This window comes from Callithrix jacchus, chromosome 2 (genome assembly GCF_049354715.1).
Source record: "Callithrix jacchus isolate 240 chromosome 2, calJac240_pri, whole genome shotgun sequence".
Classification (NCBI taxonomy): domain Eukaryota; kingdom Metazoa; phylum Chordata; class Mammalia; order Primates; family Cebidae; genus Callithrix; species Callithrix jacchus.
Genome location: NC_133503.1, coordinates 21557680 through 21575745, shown reverse-complemented (window position 1 = coordinate 21575745; position 18066 = coordinate 21557680). Strand labels below are relative to the sequence as shown.

The window sequence follows — 18066 nt, the reverse complement described above, 5'->3', positions numbered from 1 at the left end:
TGCTGGCATATGATGCAAATCAAAGTGGCAAATGCTCTGGTAGAAATCTAGGTAAATGACTGGGAAGAAGACAGCCCAACCTGGTGGTCCAAGGAACTAGAGAAGTGGGGAGGGATGTGGTCAGGGGGCTCAGGGTAGGAAATATCACTTTGAATGTGTGTTTTCTACTTTTTCCCTAATTTCTGAGCTCTATCTTCTTAAAAATAGGCAATAGGCAGTCTTTATATGTGAAAAAAAGTAAACATTAGTTTATAAGAAAAGTAGGTATTATAAGAAATTGGAAGAAAAACTCTATACCATCCATCATCTGTCCCCTTTTAATTTTACCTCTCAGCCATAATATGTTCTACAATAGTCCAGGACTTTAGACAAATGATTTCGCAAACTCATTGTTGACATTGTCCCTCTCTGTCCTCTTAATAACTTCTCTCCCCAACCTCTCATGAGAGATTTGAGGTTTCTTAGGGTGTTTTTGTTTTCTTTAGCATGCTATGGAAAACCCTGAGCACTCGCTTGAATTCAATTTTCAGTAAGAAAAAATTCCTTGCAATTATAATTGTTTGCATTGAATTGAGCAGAGTTTCCAGTACTCATCCATTGTCATCTAGATACTTTTGTTTACAGAGAAATAAGGTGCTTATTACAATGAATCAAATATTTGGGAGTCCTTGTCAGGTCAGGATGGTGTTTTTGATCTGGTCAAAATATAGTATTTGTTAATACTTTTTCTAACTAGAAAAAAATCTAATCTGATATCATAGATTTGAAATCAAGGCTGATGGGTGGCATAGGTTGAGGAGGCTCTTGTGGAAAAGATGTTGAAAGAATAAATAAATGAATGAGTGAAAAATACTCCAGCATGGATTTTTTTTTTCTTTAAAAAGTTTAAACTTTATTTTTATTATTTATTTATTTATTTGTTATTTTATTTTTTTTATTGCATTTTAGGTTTTGGGGTACATGTGAAGAACATGCAAGATACTTGCATAGGTACACATGTGGCAGTGTGATTTGCTGCCTTCCTCCCCTTCACCTATATCTGGCATTTCTCCCCATGCTATCTCTCCCCAACTCCCCACCTCCTGCTGTCCCTCCCCATTCCCCCCAATAGACCCCAGTGTGTAGTGCTCCCCTCCCTGAGTCCATGTGTTCTCATTGTTCAACACCCGCCTATGAGTGAGAACATGCGTTATTTTCTGTTCTTGTGTCAGTTTGCTGAGAGTGATATTCTCCAGGTTCATCCATGTTCCTACAAAGGACAAGAACTCATCATTTTTGATTGCTGCATAATATTCCATGGTGTATACGTGCCACATTCTCCCTGTCCAGTCTGTCATTGATGGGCATTTGGGTTGATTCCAGGTGTTTGCTACTGTAAACAGTGCTGCAATGAACATTCGTGTGCATGTGTCCTTATAGAACGATTTATAATCCTTTGGATATATACCCAGTAATGGGATTTCCAGCATGGATTTAAGAGTAAACCATATCACTTGCTTCCCTCTCAAGATGGCTTTGTGTGGATTCTTAGAGTATTGAAGCTTTCCAGCATTTTGCTAGAAAATCCTTTCTTTCTATTGCAACATTGTGGCGATCAGACTGTACCGTCAGTTGAGCATTGGGGACTGAGATGCATGTGGATGCTGAGGTCAGCCCGGTCTGAGCTCAATGAAAAGTCATTGCCTGAGGGTTGCATAACTTAATTGCTACAGGTAGGGAATGGCCTTTCACCAACACCAAAGATTTATTGACTTTTGGGTGGGAAAATTCAGCTTTTACATTTCAAGAGAGTAAATCACCTCTTGTTCATTGTGAAGCCTTCAAGGGCTGTTTAGGATGGTGAACTTCTGCTAGAGCTTCATGCAGTAATATGTAAAATATGTAGTTGACTGAAAGTTTAGTTTTGACTAATAGGATTATTAGTCAATGAGTAATACTTCATATGAGCCAAGTCCCAGTTTATAACTGGACCGTCATAAGCCAGAGCCTCATGTTTTAACAGTCAGAAGCACTTTAGACTTGCAACTTTAAACCCTAGTGAGAAAAAAATTAGCAAATACTATACTTTGGCCAGAAAGGAAAATTTAGGGCTACATACAGCATTTACCAGGGACACCTGTTAACATTTGGTCTACAACAACTTTGTTTATAGGATACTCATGCAGGTAAGCTTTGTGGCTGTCACAATATGTCTAAAAGAAAACATTTTTGGAAGTAGAAATTTGAGAAAGCTATGGTGGTGCTGTTAAGTAACCCAGGCCCTGGAGAATTTGATCAATGAAGATCAACAATTTTGATGAAATAGTTTTTACTCAAATACTTTATTTTGCCTAACACATAGACAACAGTCTACAGTGCTGAAAAGGTGAAAGCAGTGATCAGTTAAGGAAGAAAAGTACATTCACTCAAAGTTTGGCACAAAGGTGAAAAAAAAATTGGTTGACTGATTTCCTTATTTGCTTTCCAGCCAGTGGTTTTGGTTGGTAGAGACACTGCATGAAGTTCCTGTCTTTAACATGCTAGTTGTAGCAGACCACGGCCTTGAATCAAGAAAGCACGTTGGTCTAACTCTACGAGTGTAGCCAGAACCCATCAGAAGGCTAGAATTTCTCTCCACTAAGTTCCTTTATAAATTCTTGTGTTTTGTCCCGTTTCTAGGTATGTGTTTAAATAGTTTCAAAATTAATTGTTCTTAATAGTTCCTTTGTTGTGGGTGACAGTTGTGGAGAGAGTAAGATGGAGATACACACAGCTTTTCTTATTAACAGATTTCCTGTTGCATGTATTAAGATTGTCAGCATCTACTCCTGTTTCCTTTCATTCTTTCTCTCTCTTTTTGTTTAACTTTAGCTTGCTTCTCCAGAGGGAAAAAAACGGCTCAATTGTATTATCCTGTTAGATTTCTGAAATCATGTTTAGATAAAAAATAATGACTTTCTGCTTTCTTACTGCAGTTCATGATTTCCATTTTGTAAGGCATCTTGTCTAAATTTTGTGCTTTATTGTTTTTGCGGTGTTGAGAGAGCGAAAACAAACTCTAGTTCGTGATTCATTTTAAAGAACATACCCTTTCTTTCTATTTCTTGTTAAAACCAAATTGTGTGCAATTTGTAGGAAACTGAAACCACATTTTTCGCTTAACTTTCCAAAATTAAAATTTATGGGGAAAAAGAAGCAATAAAACAGTTACAATCTGGTCATCTATAATTATCTGTGTGGTTTGAGCAGTTCCACATTTGAACAGAGTGACATGGATAACTTATCAAGATTTTACAACCACGGGACATTTCACTTCTTATTTGCTACATTGGAGCCAAGATCGCCACAAAACACTAAAAGTTACACTATCAGTTTGAAAGTTATGTGTGTGAAGAGGTGCTTTGAAATATACAGAAAACAATGGACATGGCCGGGCGCGGTGGCTCTTGCCTATAATCCCAGCACTTTGGGAGGCCGAGGCGGTTGGATCACGAGGTCAAGAAATCGAGACCATCCTGGTCAATGAGGTGAAACCCCGTCTCTACTGAAAATACAAAAATTAGCTGGGCGTGGTGGAGCATGCCTGTAGTCCCAGCTACTTGGGAGGCTGAGGCAGGAGAATTGCTTGAACCCGGGAGGCGGAGGTTGCAGTGAGCCGAGATAGTGCCATTGCACTCCAGCCTGGGTAAGGAGCAAAACTGTCTCAAAAAAAAAAAAAAAAGAAAACAATGGATAGTATCTAAAAACAGTTGTTTTCCTCCCTCACTCAGTAATGAAATTTGTTACAGTAAAAATTTGCCATTGTAGACTTTTCTTAATTCCAGTATTGTTCTTGATTTCAGTTATTTTAACATTCTCTTGTCACGCTCTACGGGGTAGGAGAAAACCACAGAACTAGTGAGAGGAACTATCTATTTCTGTTTATTGGTACTGCCATTGCTGTCTTGGTATCTTCTCTTGTAAAGCTTTCTGCATCCTTATCGATTTCTTAAGAAATGGATCCGTGAAGACATTCAAGTCCTAAGCTGTGATTTTTTTAAATCTTGGAATAAATAAATTTTCCCCTTTTAATCTTGCCATCCAATTGTTTCCAAGTCATAACAGTAAAAAGTTTTAGATTCTAGGAAATTTGATACTTCAATCCTAGTTCTTAATAAGAAGGAAAGTTCATTTAACAATGGATCCTTTGTGGAAATATGCTCATATTTAGACAACTCGATGCAGCTGTGGTGAAGTCATTCATTTGTGCTTTCATTCAGTAAACATTTATTGAATACCTATTTAGTTTCACATCTATTACAATCTAAATATAGAGTGGGTAACAAAACCCTACATATAGTACATAGTAATTATTCCATTGAAATTTAACATTATCAACATCATTCTGGATAGAAATGTATGGATGGACAGATCTTTGGCAGTACATAGAAACCATCTAAAACCACTACAATCTTGCGTCTCGACTTAAGCTGAACAGAAATTGTACCTTGCCTCAGGAATTTACAAAAGCTCAAATGTTTTCTAAATATCTTGACCATGTCCATTTATTCATTTGTAAGTTGATTCTGATCAGTATATCAGAATTTTTTAAATGTATTCATGTAATGGATAAGTACTCATTGTGTAACACAGTCTTCTAAGTGTTTTACAAATAGTTAAGCCCACTGACTCCCCTAACATCTCTGTAAGGAAGGCACTTGACTGTCCTGGTTGAACAGGTAAGGAAACTGACACATAGATTATGTCATTTGCCAGAATTACTCAAATAGTGGGTGGAGGAGCCTAGCCAGATGATCTGACTCCAGAATTCATCCTCTTAAGTGCTCCATTGTACTCTTTCCTCAGTACTTCAATATTTCGATAACTACATATGTCTTTTAAAAGTGTGATGATCCCTGAGTATATGATGCTTGAACATATCTGGTAGGAGTCTGCAGAATTCAAGCTTACTCTGCCTGCAGGTGGACACATTTCCAAAGAGGCATCAGTATAGGAGTCCCTGGCATGTGAAGGCCCTCAGGTCATTATGAGCCAGGGGCAAATGAAACTTGTGTCCTACCCTCCATTCAATCCAAGTGGTTCATTCACCCATCTCTCTAATACTTACTTAGATATAAAAATAATATGTGCTGATTTAGAAAATTTAGAGAAACTAGGACAGAATTTCAAGAGTTAAAATCATCCAATACCCATTACCCAGAGGTAACCACTAAAAACATTTTCATATATTTCTTTTATATTTTTCTATATGTAACAAATAGATATTAACATATACTTCATATTTGTGCTTATATTGTGTGTTTACACATACACAGTTTTAGATCCTGTTTTTTCACATAGCCTAATAAGCATTTTCCCATGCATTAAAATTTCTTCATAAACATAATGTTAAAATGCTGCATCATCTCCCACAATGTGGATTTACTGTATTTATTTACATACTTTCATAATAACACAATCTTTGTTCTTTTCTCTAACTTTGATGCTTTAAAAACCATTGTAATTTGTGGTAACTAAATGTTCTAGCCCTTTTTGAAGATTTTTTTTTAATGCCCAAATGATTCTTTTTTTTTTTTTTTTGCAAAAGGTAGATTAAAAATTTTTTTTGAATTGATTTTTTCCTATAATGCTTTTATTATTTGCAATATAAAATAATGCTATAAAATATAGAGTAGACATAAAATCTGTCCGAGTGTACACATGAACTCATGATTAGCCTAGAAAATCATATCTAGCCATAAAGTGAGAATATTAAAGCTCTTGTATGTATATTAATACAATCAGCTCTACTTTTTAATGATAAGTATTTAATCTATCAGTGTCTTCTCAATTTTTTATCACCCCGTTGCAAACTAGATTCATTTTGGATAATTACCTTTGGTACTAAATGTATATTATCTGCTCAGTTAGGAAATAGATCGGAGGGAATTCAGAAATCAATAGTAATAAAGTAAACAGAGAGAATGGAATCTATTTCCTCTCTTATCATTTGTTTGAACCCATGCTGCTAAAGACAAGGAGCCTGCCTAATGGATGTCGGACAGAGGACCACAAGTAAACCCCACTGGGAGCAGCTCTCCTTTAAGAATTGATCTGATATTTCAGGAAATATCTTGTTTGAATATTAAAATGGTAGATGCTTAATGACAACTACAATGCTTTGACTTCTACTGTTTGCAGAATTGATTTCAGTTTCTCTTTCAGTGTTTATGTATCTATAACTGGGTGTACCTCCCTCTCCATCCTCTCTCTAGCCTTCATAAGCAATTTTTCATAGAGCATTGATGTTAGATTCACCAGTGTACTAACCACAATCTCATTGTCCAAAGGGAGATAAAAATCCAGTGTCCCATATTGTTGACTACAAAAGACGCTCTCTGTCGTTTCAGTGTTGATGTCATCATGAGACAAGATAATTCAGTACTCAGAATGGGACCTGTCTATGGTACCTCCACTTCAGTACAAACATGGGAGAGTTAGTTTACCTTGCGCAGACCTCTAAATGTTCTAGCAGGCTAATGAAACTCTGAGAAGTGGCATGGCCAACCTCTTTTGTTGATATGCTAAATCCCACAGCCAGGAAAATACTCCTGCTATGTAAAGGAAACTCATCACTGCTGTTATTCATTGTGTATCTATCTCCCTCATGTAATATAACACTATACCTGTTTTTCCCAAATCCTAAACTCTATGGGAGTTTATTGACTATGTCACAACTAATGGCATTGCTAAGAGGTATGCTAGAGCCCACTTTCACAGTTTTCTACCAAGTGCTGACTTCACTGTGGTGTGGGTGATCCTAGACTCAAGTGGCCTGATTTGGTGGTGCTTTCCACAGCAAAGTTTCAAGGCCAGGAATATAGTGAGTTAGGAATCTCTTTCTGTGTTTATAGGATTCTAGTCACTGTTGGTTTTATAATTTTGGCCAAGGGGAACACTATTAGATTCTGAGTTTATTTCCAAGCCAAAAGCAGTAAATCTAAAAAGATGGCATGGCATATTTGGGGAGGTGGATCTTCTTCATGGTTTCCTATATTTTAGTGACAATTAGAAAATTGTTTTTGATAGGACCCATCTAGTTCCAAATTCAGAAAGAACTTAAATATGTTTCTGTCTTTCACAAAGTCCAATTGTAAATGATGTCTTCATCAGCAGAGATACATAATCTTGTACCCTTGTGACTTTAAGAGGCTACATAGGAAGAGGTATGTGCTTCCACAAGAAGCTTGCTTTGGCTGCATGCAGTGGCTCATGCCTGTAATCTCAGCACTTAGAGAGGTCTAGGTGGGCAGATGACAAGGTCAGGAGTTCGAGAACAGCCTGACCAACATGGTAAAACCCCATTTCTACTAAATATACAAAAATTAGCCAGGCATGGTGGTGCACACCTGTAATCTCAGGGGAATCACTTGAACCAGAGAGCAGAGGTTGCAGTGAGTGGAGGTCGTGCCACTACACTGCAGCCTGGGTGACAGAGTGAGATTCCATCTCAAAAAAATAAAATAAAGCAGCTTTCTTCTCCTGGCATAGAAGGGCAGTCAATCTGGCCCTCTTGCACAGGGAATTGCCATGCTATGGGTTACAACTCGACAAGATTGCTTTGGGGACACATCTCAAATTCCTGCTTAGGTTTTTCTGCTCTGGAGAGACAAAGTGGAACTTTCAAACAGGCCAAGTATTTCAAGAGAGAAATCTGCAATTTGTTTTCTTCTCCCCTCCTTTTATCATTACCATCCTTTTACATCTGCAAGGCTCTATTTGCAAGCCTCGTCTTCCCTCAGTAGGCATATTTGAAGGCTGCTTAACTGGTATTCAGAGGGCAGAATGGCATTATTTGTGATTCCTTTGCCACTGACTCGGAGCGGCGATGGGAGGATGTCGATTTTGCAAGGGCAGCATTATTTGATGCTCTTGCTGCTCAGCCCCAGAACAGTCGTTTGGTTGTGAAGATGCGCACTTAATATGCTCTCTTCTTTTCTCTCCTGTCCCCTCCATATTCCTGCTGAATCTCACATTCCTCTAAGCACAGCCCTGAGAGTGCCAGCCTTCAGACAAGCCAGAAAGAAGAGAAGACACTCTGTGAAAATGGGGCATTAATGGCTTGTGAATCTGAAGATAGTTAACTGATGTGTGCATTCAGTTAAGATTAGTTTTTCAGTTAAAAGACTCCCCAGGAGGAGCAGCTTTATTCTCATTTCTGGGGTATGAGCAGTTAATGAAGAAGGCATATCAGAATCCCACCCGTGTTATCCGGAGCTGCCTCTGGATTCCATAACCATTTTCAACCTACTTGATGAGGGAAAACTTGCCAGGTGAGATTAAACAAGCTGGAAGATGATAATGGAGAAGTGTCATTTCCCATCTTTTTGGTGACATCACCACTACACGCCTCGCAGAAACTGGTTTTGTACTTAAGCGCGATCCATTCTGGCAAGTTTCCCTTTTAAAACTTCTGTCTTGTTAAGTCTTTATATAGCCTATGTGGATATACATTTATGTTTTTCAAGTCGAAGACAGATATTTTTGCTGTAGGCGTCTTTTACTATTTGTTTTCTACATTGCCCTGAAGGGAAAGATAACACCATTGCTTCCAATGTATTAGCTAAATGCTTCCACAGGGGCAGTCCATTCTAGAGGAGTCGGGGGGACAATAGTGACAGCATGCCCAAGTTTGAATCCTGGTTCAGCTTTTACTGATGTGAAACTTGGGTAAGCTGTCACCTCTCTGTCATCCTCAGGGTCTTCCTCCTGTAAAATATAAAATAACAGGACAGATTTCACAGAGGCAGCTAAGAATCGATTTGTAATATAGTGGCTAGCACAGTCGCTGGCACATGGTCACTGTACATCAGTTACTATGAACTACTATCCTTATTTCATTTCTGTAACAAGAATGTAGGTAAAATCATAGTATGTTGATTTTAGGAACTTTGTTGTCTTCCTTTTAGTTGGTGTTTGTTTTACAAAATGGCTTTGAAATGATCAGCAGTAATAGGAGGGAGATCATGTATAGGAAGATGTCGTCTGAATGACAGATTTGATGTTGTCTTTTTCCATAGGTATAATTCAATCACATTTCTTTTCTTTGGCTACCAGTCCTTCACCCAAGACCAGCAGCCACAATTTTCTCATCCGTGAAATAGGGACATCTACCTCTTGAGGTATCTGAAGGAAAAAAAAATAAGTTTGCAAAAGTGAAATGCTCAGAACCACTTCTTAACAAATGATCCTATTTATTTTAAGTCAGGCTTACATGAAGAAATGGTGCAGAGGACCTGGGGTGGCTTCAGGTCCAACGTTTGAGTTTTAGTTGTGATTCAGCTTTTGACTAGTTGTTGATCTTGTACTGATCACTTAGGCTTTCCAAGCCTGGTTGTGTTTGCTGAAGGAAGATTTTTGAAGCAATAAAGTTCTGAAGTGGATTGAGTGGATAGATGTGCCTTTGCCTCTCCACCTGACCACATGAAGATCAGCCTGTTAATTCTAGAGTTAGAAGGGAGACTTCGCAGAATGTACTTGTATCTAAAAGTTGTTTTGGTAGCTTTTGAAAAATGCAATCCAGTATGTTTGATTTTGCCCTTATAGGGTCACAGTACCTATTGTCCCAATAGAATCACAAAAATTTTCCATTTGAGAATAAGTCAGCAGTTTATCAAGCTGATCCCTGCCCTGCAGATATATCCCAGCCCTCTGAAAAAGCCAGCAACAATATCTGACATGCTGGCCTCAGGCAAAGTGAATTCAACAGATGGAGCTAAATACTATTTTTATTTCCTCTAAATTCACCAGGCTTCAATAGGACCAGGAAGATTAGAGAGAGAGTGTAGAAGGAGGGTCACTTTTTTTTCCTTGTTGGTTTTAAGCAGGACCATTGCACCCATCAATATAGAGAGAAATGCAAGATTCAGTTTGGGAAACTTAAGCCTCTAATTCCAGTTAGAAGGAAAAAGAGGTCCAGAGTAATCTTAGCAAGAACAAGGCTTCTTGTAACACTAGATGGCATTTACAAAGGCCTTTGCCCACTTGGAAAAATAGTTTTTGTGGCTACTAGGCCTACTTTTGGAGATGCCTCTGAATTTAATAAAGCTTCAGTCTGTAAGCTTAAAAGTATTTCATCCTCCCCATCTAAAATAGCCAATTTGCTTTCCAGAAAGCTTGTACCCAATTCTAACCAACCATCAGGGTATAAGAATTCTCATGTCTCCATTCAAGTTGCTGCCATTGAGAATTTAACGTTTTGTCACTTTTATTAGTGAAAGCTACCCTACTTTTGCTTCATCCTGTGCTGTGACAAATGCTGTGCTCTAATAGCATCCTGTCATGAAAGCTTCTAATGATGCATGTACCTTAGGAGAACCATTTTCAGCTTAGACAAGCTAAACAGAAATATTAACCACGAGTCTTCCCCCAAGCTGGAAATAAGCCAGAGGAGTAGTAATAAAAACTTCATCATGATGTCCTTAAATATGGACTGTGCTATCCTATCCTTAAAAGTTCAGGGAATAACTTTGGCTAATTCTCTCTCTCACTCCCTGCACCCACCCACATTATCCATGTGAATTAGGAAAGCCTCTCGAGCACCTGGGATGAAATGTGAAAAAAAGAATCAGGGCCTGAAGGTGGAGGCTAATTGGTTTCTTCTGCTTAGGTTAGTGGATTACCACGGTGTTTGCTTGTGATCAACAGCAACAGCCAGCATTATCTCCACTTTCTCCTGGACAGTGTGGTCCATGTTCCATTAGAACCCCCACCCTCCTTCGTTGTCCTCTACATTTAGACAACGAACTATATCCACATGACAATTACTTCCTAATGCAGTTCACAGACCCCTTTCCTTGGGGCCTAAATTCAAATGAGATTATGAAAGCCTTTGGGTCGGTAATGTAGCAACTGGAGCAGTCTCTTCAGCTCCTGAGAATTGACAGAGGCACTAATGAAATAAATTCATTAAAATGCTTTTACACAGAGACTTGGTAAAGACACGTGCCACAAAGAGTCTTCTGTGTACCTGGCTTAGATGGGTGGGTTCAGAGCTTTTCCTTGCTGAAGGTCAGAACCAGTGTCAGATTTACAGCAAACCCGCTTACGACGCTTGGTGCTCCCTTTGGTTTTTATATCACAGTAGGTATTACCTGACCAAGAAGTAATTACACCATTATTTTTTATGTGGTGCTTTATTACTTGCTTTTCAAAATTGGTTTCCACCATCTTATGAGCTAATAGCAACAAATATGTGATTGTAACGTTCACTCTGTCAGGAGACCTGGGGTTATTGCGGAAGTGGCCACATACCCATTGCCCACACTATAACTGTTACTCCAAAACAAGTGAACTGCTTAACTAAACATCTATTGATTATAAGACGCTGGGGATCAATATTAAGACCACCAACATCCAAAGGGGAAGATTAAATTCTAGTTACATATACATTGTGTTTTGTCAATATTTTGTGGAAAGGAGACAGATCATAAGTCCAAATCCAGGGTAGAAGAAGTAGAACTTCATTGGGTACCATAAGTCATTTACTTAGTTCCGTCCACTTCTTAAAAGACAGGCATCAAAAGTGGGAGCAGAAAACATCAAGAGCCATGGAAATCCCCTCATCTTCACTCCTCTAAATATACTAACGGGAATTAACCAAATCTAAAAGTCGACTCGAGGTTCATCATCATAGTTGTGTCACGTGAATGTCATAGCTTTTGTCTCGGGGCATCTGAAGTTCTACACTTTTCTTTAGGACTGGGACTGAGTGTCATTTACGCTCTCTTGTATAGCTCTTATGGTAAGCTAAGCTACAACTGGGCAAACAAGTTTGCCAACCCCACTTACTCACTTAGGTTCGTATCTTTTGACTGGGAGTTATTGAGTGAGACTGAAGAAAACCAGAGCTTTAGGGTTAAAACACCCCCACGTTTTCTGAAACTGCTTGCCATTTATGCTAATGATCTTAGTATAACATTTACAACTTCCAAATATAGTAATTTACAAATTTACTTACATTTACAGCCTCTCCTCAGACCTCTCCTGGTTGGTTACTTGACTACACTACATGGTGTTGACAGCCCCTTATATTTTGAGTTCCTTGTTTGATTTGAGTTCAGTGACATTATTCCCTCCTGGTATTCCCTCTACCTTTGTGACCTGCATTTGGCTTGTCTCTCAATCTTTCTGTAACCATTGCTTATCTGCTTGTGGTCCCCGTCACATTGTCTGTCCTGGGTCCTCTTTTCACATGTGGTTTTTGCTATGACCTGTGTCTTGTTGTTCCCCATAGCATTAACTCCATCACTGATCTTTTTCCTGAGCTTCTGTTTTTTTTTTTTTTTTTTTCCCCCTGGGATGATGTCTCATCCTGTCATCCAGGCTGGAGTGCAGTGGCATGATCTCTGCTCATTGCTACCTCCACCTCCTAGGTTCAAGTGATTCTCCTGCCTCAGCCTCCCAAGTAGCTGGGACTATAAGCATGCACCACTATGCCCGGTTAATTTTTTTATTTTTAGTAGAGATGGGTTTCACCATGTTAGCCAAACTGGTTTTGAACTCCTGACCTCAAGTGATCCACCTGCCTTAGCCTCCCAAAATGGTGGGATTACAGGGATGAGCCACCGTGCCCAGCCTGAACTTTTGTTCTTTATTCTCAACTGTCTACTAAATATTTTACCTGGTTTTTTTTCTGGCACCTAAATTCCAGCATGTCTGAAATTGAACTCATGATTATTTTCCCTCCCATAAATAGTTTTCTTTCCACAAAATGGCCACTGTTTCCACTTAGTCAGATAAATTAGAAATGTCAGCCATCCCCCATTCTTCCTATCCTCTTATATCTGGCATATTACTGAAGTCATGTAGATTTTATTCTACAATATCTCTGAAATCTACTTTTTCCTCCATGACCACCCCATCATTAGTTGGTCTTTTATTTTCCATTTGGATTATTGCTATAATGCTGCCTTTAAGAGCCAACCTTCATTTTACTTCTATGGCTCTTTAAAATGTAGATCAGATCATGCTGCTCCTACGGTCTGGAAAATCTTAAAAGACTCCTCGTTGCCTACCTGCTCTTAGCAGGGCACCAAGGCCAATACTGTTACTCATGGTCAGCGTTTAACACTGCACTCTCAACCTGTTCAGCTATGCTCTCCCCAAGCTGGAACATCAACCCTACTTGGATACATCCTTTGTATATCTCTTTCCCGTTGTTCCTTCTGCTCCCATTGGCTGAAATGCTTTTCCTGTCCTTTTCAGTAGAAAAATCCTATTTATCTTTCCACACCCAACTCAGATATTTGAGCTAAAAATTTCCCTGACTCGATTACAGCAATTAGTTTTTCCTCCTTTTGTGCAGTGCTATTGTACATTAATAATGCTACCGTTCTGTATCTTTTGGGGTAGCCAATTGCAGGCCTGTCTCCCCACTGGATTATGTTCTCCTCAAGGGTATGGCACAGTGCCTAGAAGAGTTTTTTGGATGGAATCATTTCCAGCTGGGGATGCACAGGGCACTGGACTTGGGTGTTGTACATCTTTTTCTTTTCACCTTCTTAAGCACAGGGCCTTGTATACAGCAAGCCTGCAGTTTTATTTAGTTAATTAAACAGTACAAAACATCTCAAGTCTGGAAATGAATCCAGTCTTAATTAGGTATCTCCTACCTGTTTTTCCCCCCTCTATGTTCACAGAACTTAAAATGGTTGTGTCCTATTCCAGATAGAGCTCAATTTCAGGGTAATATTTGAGAACCAGAGGTGGTAGAATTGTTTGAATTGTAATTCCCAGTTAGTGTAAAGGAGAGGGAGAAGGTTGACCCCCAGGGACAAGTGAAACACACCCGATGTTCTAGAATCCCGAGTCTTCCTGCTGTTGTATTTGCCACACTGTTTCAGAATTCTGTTTGTGTCTTTCTGCCCCTCTAGACTTGTGTTCCTTGAGAGTGGGAAATATGTAAATATGTCTAATTAGTCTTGTATTCACTGCACCTGCCCCTGTTTCCAGCACATGGCTTGTATACTATTAATAGTAATAACAACTGCCTGTTGAGTATTTATGTGCTAATCACTGTACAAATAACAGCACATTAAATCTTCACTTTACAGTTGAGGAAGACTTAAAGAATGAAAGTGACTTTTCCAAAAGGCACATATATCCAATCAATGATGTAGCCTGGCTGCAATCTAGCCGAGTCTTACTCCAAAAGGATTGGGACAAAGGGAAGAAGAGTGGTTATTAGGAAAATGGAAGTCAAACGCGGTCTGGAGTGTTTTCATGGAATATAAATTGAGACAAAGGAATGGACTAAGACAGATTGTAGATAAAAGGTTATATGAAGAGCAAAAGTAGCGTCAGAAAAGTCCTGGAAGCCAAAATTATTAGAGATCTGCTCTGAAGACCCCTTGGTGGCCTAACTTGGCTGCTCTAATCTATTAGAGCTAATCTATTCAGAGTAGGGCTCTCAAGGCAGACTGCCTGGGTTTGAATGCCAGCCCCTTCATTCATTAGCTCTGTGGATTTAGGCAAAGTATTAAGTCCCCAAGCCTCAGTTTTCTTCTCTGTCTAATGGGAATAAAGATAGCACCTCCTTGTAGAGTTGTTGTGAAGGATAGGTTAGTTCATATAAAGTGCTTGGCACACAGTAAGTCCTTAGGAAGTGTGAGTTGCTGCTGCTGCTGCTGTTGTAATTATTAAAAGAGGAAAAGATACACATGAATGAATGGAATTCATTGTAGCACTTAGCATTTGATTAATTTGACGCTTCTGAGTGAATCCATGTTTTCTAAACATCGACTAAGGTGTCCCTACAAGCTCCTTGGGATGCTATGAGATATTTTAAACTTGAGGGAAACAGTGATACTTTAAGTACATCAGATACTGTGTAAACTGCTAGTTTAAGGTAGTTCCAAATTCAATATTACATTATACTGTATCTTTTTTTTTTTTTTTTTTTTTGAGACAGGGTCTTGCTCTGTCACCCATGGAGTGCAGTGGTGAAATCATGGCTCACTGTGGTTTCATCCTCCGCGCTATTCTCCCACTCACTTCAGCCTCCCAAGTAGCTGGTACCACAGTTGTGCACCACCATACTTGGCAGATTTTTTAATCTTTTGTAGACACAGGGTTTCACTCTATTGACCGGGCTGCTTTCCAACTCCTGGGCTGCAGCTATCCTCCTCCCTCAGCCTCCTAATGTGCTAAGATTATAGGCGTGATCCACTGTCCCATCCTTTTGATGGTGTGATACCTCTGCAAAGCTGGTCTTCAGCAGTTACTGTGGTTAAAAGGAAGTGCCATGTGAAAACCAAAATGGAATAGAAAACGAGGGTGGCAGTGTTCAGTCTGATTCCGAGGTATGCAAAGTTGTATGGTGCCCAACAGGAACACACATTTCATTAGCAAATTGTGGTTATTTTTAAATGAAATAAAATGTTATATTTTTCTGTCAATTTCTTTATATTGTTTTTTTCAAATATTTATGTCCTACTGAGTTGCTGGAACATAAAGGTTAAGCTGTTTGCAACTGAGTAGCTAATAAACAGAACTGCTGGGCATTTCTTTTGGCTTAGGGATGCTCTGAAGGGATTGCTGAGATATTCAGGGTACTGTGAACAGAGACAGTTTGAGGAGCCCTGAAACAGACAATGAATAAATGTGTAAGCAAAATGTGCGTTAAAAGAAAATGGTTCTAGACTATAATAGGGGGAGGAGACTTCTTAGGATCAAGATGCTCAGCAAAAATAATCACTTAGCTTGGGTCAATACTGAAGAAGGCTGACTTCATTTATTTTTAAATCAAGATGCTATTTAAGTTGGAATTTTGGCTGATAAAAACTTGCAGGCTTATCAGTAAGGCCACTGTAGCTGTCCACTTGGCGTACTTGTTAGAAGTTCTCTTTAATTCCATTAAAATGTTACCAAATAATTACTTAATCTTCTGAGGTCTTCCAGTTACAAGTACTTTCCTGTCTTATTAGTGGAATTAATGGATGATTTGGCGTCACTTTTTTATCACTATTCTTGAGATTTGTTTTTTCCTTCCCAATCTGACCGTCTGCAGAGCTCTGTTGTAACTTCATTACAAGTCTCCTGAAACCTGTCCACTGGTTTGGAGGAAATGACTCTGTGAACAGTGGGAGTCATTTTCTGAGTTGTCTCATAAAACCATGATATTAACAATCACAAGTGGGACTTGAGCCCAGAACTCCGCGTTTGGTTAGCGTAAGGCTCAGAGAAGCGTTTCTTTGCCTTGGAGCCTGACTCGGTGCTGTCCCCTGCTGAGAGCCATAAGTCGCTGGTAGGCTTGTTCTAGGAGAGTAATAAGTATTGTTGTTTAGCAATTGTGTTGTTGAAATTCAGCTCCACTATGTCTGACAGTATTTATCTAAAATACTTTCCCTGGTGCGTGTTCAAGTTCCAGTAAACCGTGTCTTATTGTGCGACCTTTTCATTTTCCAGTGAAAAGGGATCAGCTCGTCAGATAAAAGCTACAAGCCAGAGTACAGGAAAAATGCGTGCTCAGAAAATCCAAGCATGATTGAAAACAAGATGTGTTAAATCAATGCGGTTTATCGCCTGCCTATTCCCGGCAATTGCTGTTCTAAGCTCATTCTGAACACACACTGGATGATAAAAGTACAGTGTCACAGCACTTGCTGGGGTGGGGATATAAGGCAACATGGTTATCAGACAGGCTGGGTGATTTTACCCCCTCGATAACAGCTAATGTCAAAACTCTTTGGGAAGAAATCTGAAGCACAATTATAGAAGTAATATTACTCTTGTTACATCAGAAACCATGACAGTAGGAAAGAGAATTATGGATGTATGCTTAAATGTTAAGAAAGACAGAATATGTTGGTCTCCAGTATTTAAACGCCATCATCCATTACACAGTGGAAATCATTCTTCTCTTCTCATTTAAAGGAGAAAATTTGGCTTTGAAACCTAATCATAAATGATTCAAATAAAAAAATGCCCAGAATGAAAAAGATTGAAAAGTCAAAAAAAAAAATTGTGTACATTAAACTTCTGTTTGATCGAGGGATTTAATAATTTTAGTTTTCAACTTGGATCAAATTTGGGTCTCTAAGACTCCTGGAAGGGCATCCTGTTCAGAGCACATCACACACAATAACAGGGGCAGGTTTTCTCATCAACTTCATTACAATTAGAGAGCAGTTTTTCCTAATTATTGGAAGTTCACCTACTTCTCATGTTAGAAAGAGTGTCGCCCTGCAGGGCAAGAAAGGGGTCTGTTCATGAAGAGGTGCTCCACTTCTCTCAGTGACCTCTCACTGCACATCTTCTAGAAAATACCAGCCAACTGTAATATAAGTTGGTTTAATGTATCTCAGAGAGACAGCATTTGTCTCTTTTTCTCTAAAGTCAAATCAGCATCTGAGAGCTCCTTGTAGGCTTAGCCCATCAGGAGAACTTGATGTGTCAGAAAACATAGTTTCTTGAGCATTTGGGGGAGAGTTTAAAATACCAGGGTGGCCTCCCTGAAAGGTTTGTATTTGTTGACATGGTGGGCCTTACGGAAAATCAGGCCACCACATGGCTTATTCATGTGTAACATGTCAGGAGCCTGGGCACACAGATTCCTGTTAGTGTTTCACATGTATTTAGTTAAAAAAAAAAAAAAAAAAGCAGTTTAATTGATTTGGTATCAGGACTTGTCAATGTGCTGCAAATTGAGGTTCATCAATATTGAAATAAAACAGTGGGCCAGGCACAGTGGCTCACGCTATAATCCTAGCACTTTGGGAGGCCAAGGTGGGTAGATTGCCTGAGCTCAGGAGTTTGAGACAAGCCTGGGCAGCACAGCAAAACCCTGTCTCTACTAAAATACAAAAAAAATCAGCCGGGCATGGCTGCTTACACCTGTAATCCCAGCTATTCAGGAGGCTGAAGCAGGAGAATTGCTAGAACCCGGGAGGCAGAGGTTGCAGTGAGCCGAGATCACATCACTGCTTTCCAGCTTTGGTGACAGAGCGAGACTTCCATCTCTAAAAAATAAATAAATAAAAATGAATAAAATAAGTCATCTTGGAATAGTAAGCCAAACACTGCATAAATATAAACAATGAGACTTCT

The 18066-nt window shown here is 39.2% G+C and overlaps 1 protein-coding gene and 1 long non-coding RNA gene across 22 annotated transcripts in view; one reads left to right on the top strand and one right to left on the bottom strand.

The window, feature by feature from the left end:
- EBF1 (EBF transcription factor 1) overlaps window positions 1-18066 on the top strand; it is a 413030-nt gene that overhangs the window by 351753 nt on the left and 43211 nt on the right. The gene's annotated exons all lie outside the window — the stretch shown is intronic.
- The window catches only part of LOC118150066 (uncharacterized), a 153362-nt gene continuing 148441 nt past the window's right edge, over window positions 13146-18066 (bottom strand). For 9 of the 11 annotated variants that reach the window (XR_013530647.1, XR_013530653.1, XR_013530645.1 and 6 more), the window contains one exon: window positions 13146-17978. This is a non-coding gene — a long non-coding RNA (uncharacterized LOC118150066). The remainder of the gene's footprint in view (window positions 17979-18066) is intronic. The other 2 variants (XR_013530655.1, XR_008478368.2) reach the window with 2 other exon arrangements.